Consider the following 7,202-nt stretch of genomic DNA (forward strand, 5'->3'; position numbering starts at 1 on the left):
CTGATTTTTCTGTCAAATCTCAGCATTTCTCTTAATCCCCATCCAAGTACTATTTGACAGTGCCTTCTTTGTGGTTGGTAAAAGGGTAAAGAGGGTTGATGGAGGATGGAGAACCTGACAGACTCTTCCCTGTGGTGGTTGGGAGGATGAAATGGTTGATGGAAAATGACAGCGCCGCCACATGGAGGTTTGGTGGACAATGAAGATGATGACCAGGATTATGAGCGAGTTCCGGAGAAGACCAGGTCCTGAGCCCAGAGGAGTCCCAGCTGAGCCCCTCCAGGCTGAGGACAGGGCCTCCCGAGGGGAGAGGATAGGGCGTCATCACAAGGACAGGCTGAACAGTGGACTGGGCCGTGAGCTGGGGAGCTTCCACCAGGAAATGCGGGGTTCCTGGAAGCTTTTGCCTTCCAGGCGACATTTTCACAGTACCAGGGGCTGATGTCCCCACACACGGCTGCCCAGGAGGACATAGAAGAGAGCTGGGGTGGAATGTGGTCCCTGCTTGAGTGAGGTGGCGTGGGCTTCATGATGTTTGTGGGTTTTAAGTAACTGTTGAGATGCAGAAGTGTCCTGGGCGGCTGCACCACCACACGAACTGTCTCATCCTCCAGCTGGCCAGTCCCAGCAGGGCCAGTGTCTAATTTGACCCTGAGAGCAGAGCCATGAAGGGACGGGTCCCCACAGCTCTGAGAAGGAGTCGGGAACCACAGGAGGTGACACTGAGCACAGCCTGCCCGTCCCGTCAGCGCTTCTCGCACGTGGTGATTCCTCTGAAACTCAAAGCTGCACTGAGGTGGGCGTCCTCCTGCTGGGAAGGAGGCGGAGCGGGTCTGCACCCGGGTGTTTCTACCGAGACCACTTCTGGCCGAGACCTCCCAGCCGGTTTGTGGCAGACATGGGCTCAGACCCCGATGGGACGGCTCCAAGCTCCAGCCCGGAAGCAGGTGCTTCTCCCCCGCAGGCCCCTGTCTGCTGCGGGCCTTTGATGAGCAGATGTGTGAGGGAAACCAGGGTGGGGAGACGCTGTAAGTGTGGGCTGCAGGCCCTGACCCTGGGGCAGGTGGGTGGGGTGAGGGCAGCAGGGGAGGGACTGGAGATGGGGGCCAGGGTGGGGGGCTGCGTGCTCAGGGCCACGAAGCCCTGCAGGATGGGGGAGAGATCTGGGATTTGCTCTCATGCTCTGGGGGCTGGGGTGGAGGGACAGAGCAGGCGAGCAGGAGACAGGTGGGCACAGGTGCATTGGGAGATGGGAAGGTGTCTGTGGACATGGAAGGAGAGGGCCCCTCCAAGAGGCAGAGCTGAGAATCGTGATGAGTTGGATGCTGGGGGCAGGGAGGGAGGAGGAGGCCAAGGTTCCAGGCTCAGCCCTCCAGAGCGATGGGCCCCTCAGCTCCAGGGACTGTGGCTGGAGCTCAGGTGAGGTGGGGACCCCATGAGTGGGCCACCTGAGGCTCAGGCCGAGGTGGAGGTGGGAGCCTGGGGCTGTGGCCCAGGGTGGTGCTGGAGGCCCACGTGCTCATAGCAGCCCGGCCTAAAGGGAGGAGAGTCATCCAGAAGCTGGGTCTGGGGGCAGGTGAACTTGAGGGGGACTGGGACCCTGTCTGAGCCATTTCCAGGGCTGCTGGTTTCAGGAGCCAGTGGGGAGGGTGGTGGAGTCCAGGTGACTGGGAGCTGAGGGGAAGTGGCTCACGCTGGTGTTAACGGGATAAATGTGGTGTCAGACGGCGAGGACCCGGAGGAGGTGCAGTGTGAGGAGTGACATTTGGTGAAGGCCTGCCCTGGGGTGGGCACTGTGGGACCTGGACCTCTGGGCCGGCCCTCCCACAGGCACAGGCAGCATTTCACAGTTGTTTCCTTGCCTGCTGGGGACCCCAGGTCTCCTACACTGGGCAGGGTCTGAGCGGCAGAGGTCAGAGGGCGCATGTGTGGTCCCAGTGCTGGGAACCTCCGCTGCTCAGCCTACTCATCTGCGCCCCAGGTTCCAAATCACCACAGCCTCCTGGAGGCTGGAGGAGCTTCAAGTTTAGGGGTGTGATCCAGAGCTGCTCACCCCTTTGGATCTCCCAGTTCCTTCACCTGTAAAATGTGGACGACTCAGGTGGGGTTAGGGTGGTGTGAGCAGGAGCCAGCCAGGACCCTGCAGGGGCTCCAGAACCATCAGCATCAGCACCACGGGAATGCGGGCATGCCCAGGACCTGGATGTCCTGCCCTCAGAGGGGTCAGGGGTGGGGCCCGAAGAAATCCAGGACAAAACATTTGGAGATGGAGTGTGGTGACAGCTGCTGACATGTCCACCAGGCAAGATCCTCCACCAGCAAAAAGATTACGACTCATTGAAGGCTCAGATGATGGTGAGCACTTTTTAGCAATAATTTTTTTTTTCTTTTTTAGGGGAAGATTAGCCCTGAGCAAACTATTGCCAATCCTCCTGTTTTTGCTGAGGAAGACTGGCTCTGAGCTAACATCCGTGCCCATGTTTCTCTACTTTATATGTGGGACGCCTACCACAGCATGGCTTTTGCCAAGCAGTGCCATGTCACACCCAGGATCCGAACCTGCGAACCCTGGGCCACCGACAAGTGGAACGTGTGAACTTAACCACTGCGCCACCAGGCTGGCCCCCAAAATACTTTTTAAAATTAAGGTATGGGCATTGTTTTTTAAGACATAACACTATTGCAACTTAGTAGACTACAGCATAGTGTAAACGTCACTTTTTTTTTAAAGATTGGCACCTGAGCTAGCAACTGTTGCCAATCTTTTTTTTTTTTTCCCTTCTTCTCCCCAAAGCGCCCCCAGCATATAGGTGTATATTCCAGTTGCAGGTTCTTCTAGTTGTGGCGTGTGGGACACCATCTCAGCATGGCTTGATGAACAGTGCCACGTCCACACCCAGGATCCGAACCCGTGAAACCCTGGGCTGCCAAAGCAGAGCCGGTAGACTTAACCACTCGGCCACGGGGCCAGCCCCTGCACATAACTTTTATATGTACTCAGAAACCAGAAAATTTGTGTGGCTCACTTCATTGCGATATTTGCTGTGTTGTGGTCCGGAACTGAACTGGCACCATCTCTGAGGCATGCCTGTGCTAACAAACTGTGTCACCTGAAACATTGGAATCAGTGCCTGGTGGACTGGGAAGTCACTTTGCAGAAGGGGCGTGATAAAATGAGGAAGGTTTCCGGTGCATCTTAGGACGTAAAGCATATCCCAGGATTTGGGTGTAAGTTGACTATCACTGACTATTCAAGAAATTTTTACTTTCCCCATGTTTGAGACTGTAAAGCTGGAGTAAGGCACATTTTGTTGTAAACTATTTTAATTGGTCTTTTAAAATTAAGTGTGTATGGGGCCAGCCCTGTGGCCTAATGGTTAAGTTCAGTATGCTCCACTTTGGTGGCCCAGGTTTGGTTCCTGGGTGTGGACCTATACCACTTGTCAGTGGCCATGCTGTGGCAGCATCCCGCATACAAAATAGAGGAAGACTAGCACAAATGTTAGCTCAGGGCCAATTTTCCTCAAGCAAAAAGAGGAAGATTGGCAACAGATGTTAGCTCAGGGCAAATCTTCCGCAGGGAAAAAAAAATGTGTATCACTTTGCCATTAGAATTCATTGAAGCTGATCACAGCAGTATTATGTGTTGCATAGTGCTGGGGGCCAGGTTTCTGCCTTTGTGATTCCAGCTGCCTGGCCATGCATCTTGGGCAAGCTCATTTCCTCATTTAATAACATGAGCATAGCACCCGCTTAAAGAGTAGTTTTGAGGATTAAATGAATTCACAGATGCAAAGCACTTAAAAGAGTAATTGGCAAGTAGTAGATACTCAATAAATCTTAGGACGATGAATGAGATCACGAACTTTGTGAAAGAAAAGGTCAGTTAGTAGTTCCAATTTGACAGCCGAACTTTCTTGGGAACTTGGGCATTTCAGACTAGAGTGTCAGTCAGTTTATCTAGGACCTCATTCTTTTTATCGTGGCCTGGTTACCACTGAGGACCTTCCTGTCTCTGTGCCTCTGGCCCCTCCCAGTGAGATGCCTGTGACTGATGGGCCTTAGCCCTCAGGATTGGCATCCAGATCACTGCCCATCCTCCCATTCCAGGTTTTTGTCTGGATCCTTCTCTGCTCTGTTATCTCCTGGAGGCCGACATCTGCCTGCCTGTAGACCAGGAGCGAGCTCTGCCCCTGCGGGTGCTGGCGGTGAGGGCCCCCTCCTGTACTCGGAGGCTGCATTACCTCTCAACCTGCCAGGCCCGCCGTCACGTTTAGACCCAGTGTCCCCACGGTCCTGGCCACAGCCGTTTGATTCCAAAACAGGCTTCTCACTCAAGCAGAGCAAGTTGGGGTCCCTTCCAGAGATGCTAGAATTTCCTCTCACTGTCCAGAGTGCTCCCTCTCTTCATCCTGTTTTGTTTTACTTCCTAGCATTCACAGTACTTGAAATTATGCTATGGATTTATGTGTGTATTATCTGAAGTGTGGAATAAAATGTGAACTTCACTAAATTAAAATGTGACCTCCATGAGAGGAGGGCCTTGATTCTCTTCCCCAGCAGTGAACCTTCTGGAACAGTGTTTGGCACACAGTAGGCATGGAATAAATATTCATAAATACATGAACAAAAGCACTCAACAAATGTTATTCTGTTTGTTTTTACTGGAATTGGCTGGTCTCTAGCCATGCTCTTTGTCATTCTTAATTTCTGTTAACCAGTATTCATCCAACACTTTTCAAACCAAATAGATATAGCATTAATAAGTCCATGAAAATATTCTTTAACTTATGGGATGCTTTGTTTTTGCCCTGCTCTCCATGCGTAATTTAGAGGTACTGAACATGCACTGCTAGATATTATTAGCCCAAGGCAGTTAGGATCTAACAACGTGCTCTGAGAAATACGTGAGTTCATGGAAATACGTTCAGCCACCTGCCTCCCAGGGCCCAGCGAGGGTATCCTGGGGTGATTCTTGGGTCCCAGGTTTTCAAATTTCAGAGCCAAACCATAAAGTTGTTTATTGCTTGAAGCTTAGATGCGATTTGGCTGTAATTTCATAGGGGCAATACATCGGAGGGGTGGTGATGGGGAGAGAAAAAGAAAGGTGAAACAAAATTGGTTTGAATGGCCCTGTTCAAATATTACACAGAAGACTTGCCTTTCCTCTTCACTGAAAGCACTTCTTAATCCCTTTCTGGATTTTGGGCTTCCCAGGTCAAGAAGTGGACCATTCTACAGCCTCCATTCTCTACACTGAAGACCAGGAGAACAGTCAACATGGCGGTAGCTCGTTGCAGCGATAGCCTATGGAATTCCCCTTTCAGAAGATTTCTGTTCAAAATTAAACTAGTGTTTCACCTGTTTAGTGTGGCTAGGTACAATCCTGCTGCCAATAACTCCTTCTTTTAACTGTGGTTTTAGCAAATGTTACGTGGGATTTGATTGAATATGATTTTAATTAAGGATGCTTCAGGAATGTCACTGGGCAGAGTGACGCCCTCACAGAACCATGCTGAGGACTATTTTTAACTTGAGGGCTAAAGTCAAGCATACGAAGTGAGCTCACAATTAAACTGTGATGTTTAGAACATCGTAGAATTAGCAACACATGTTTTGATACCTTCCTAGCTTTGGGAAGTGGTTTCGTAGCTGAGCGGCATTTCTGACTTCTTCAACAGGCTCCTCGGTCTCTTCATTTCCTTGACTGCCCACCCCCACTTCTACCTAAGCCGCTTAGCTCCAGGTCCATAGCCATGGTGTATGTGTGCCTGGAGACACACGAACGCCCCACAGGAAGCCAGACGACCCTGTCATCTTGCACATACCTGTAAGAGGGATATCCAGACTTTTATTTTCAGAGCTGAACATTGGCTTAAATAAATTATTGCCATAATCCCACTGATTCTCCTGGCAAAAACAGTGAATTCATATAGCTGTGTTATCAGAGAAGAGTGTAGAAGGCACAAAAGTGGAAATGAATGGGATGGAAGTGTGATGATTTATCAAGACCTGACTGCCACTGGGACACTGAAGGCTTCTGACACCAGCGCTCCTTACTTATCCAGTGAATGTGGGTTGAGATGTTACTGTGTGGCTACAAAGAATGGTGAACTGTGGCCCCGGTGGGAGCTCACCATCATCTAGCAGACTCTGGCCCTCCTCCCCATTTCCTGCATCCTCTTGCATCAGCTGTGTGCCTGTGGACAGCTGCAGAAGAGACAGAAAATTCCTGGGCGTGGATTGCCCTGATGGTCACCAAATTCAAGTGAGAGTAGGGAAAGGAAGAAAAAAATACTTGACCTAGTGGAAGTCAGACTGACCTGAGCACCTGGAGGAAGCTGTGTGTCATCTCTGAGCTGCAGAGCATCCTGGTCTGGGATATACACAGACGCCATTTCCTGAATGACCTAGAACTTCCGGACTGCCAAGTTTTTCCTCGCTGCAACTGGACATCCCACCTGGTCCTCATGACTCATCCCCGGCTCTGGCCAGCAGTGAGTTCAGAGTTCGAAGGTGCTTGCCAGCCAGGGCTGGCTGCCTGATTTTCCCGGCCCAGTACAAAATGAAAATGCAGCACCCTTCGTTCAAAAATTGGAAGAAAATACTCGTTTCTCTCCTCTGCGTCTCTCTCCGCCTGTCACGGTGTTTGCATTTGCTAGTTAATGTCTGTCCTTCGGGAGCAAACGCTCCTGGGGGCTTGGGCCCTGCCGTGCAACTTGGCACAGAGGTGCACGCCTGACACAGACCCTCCCCATACTCAGGTCACCACCGGGCAGACGGCAGCAGCGGGTTGCTGGGCAGGAGCTGGGCCCCGGCTGCGGAGAGCCGTCCTGGGGAGATGGGGGTGGGCCCCCCACGAGCCAGGCTCCAAGCCCGGGGCACATCCTCCACTGTCCCATCGGACTTTGCTTACAAAACACAAATGCAAAGATAAGATGACTGAGAAATTCAAGCTGACCCCAGGCGTGAGCCCTCTGAGTGCGGGCCTCGTGCAGTTGCGCTGGTCGCCGGCCAAAAGCCGAAAGCGTCGGAGCCATACCCTGACCCGGGGCAGCCGGGCAGGGGGCAGCAGGCAGGCGTGGCTTCCCCGTGGGCATGTGCACCTGGGAGTCCCTGGACCGCCTGTCTCTTACAGCCCCGGAGGAGCTCCCCGGCCCGGGCGCCTCAGTTCTTGTCCCCGCAGGCGGTGACGATGGACC

Source organism: Equus caballus, chromosome 8 (assembly GCF_041296265.1).
Source record: "Equus caballus isolate H_3958 breed thoroughbred chromosome 8, TB-T2T, whole genome shotgun sequence".
In the NCBI taxonomy this organism is placed as follows: Eukaryota; Metazoa; Chordata; class Mammalia; order Perissodactyla; family Equidae; genus Equus; species Equus caballus.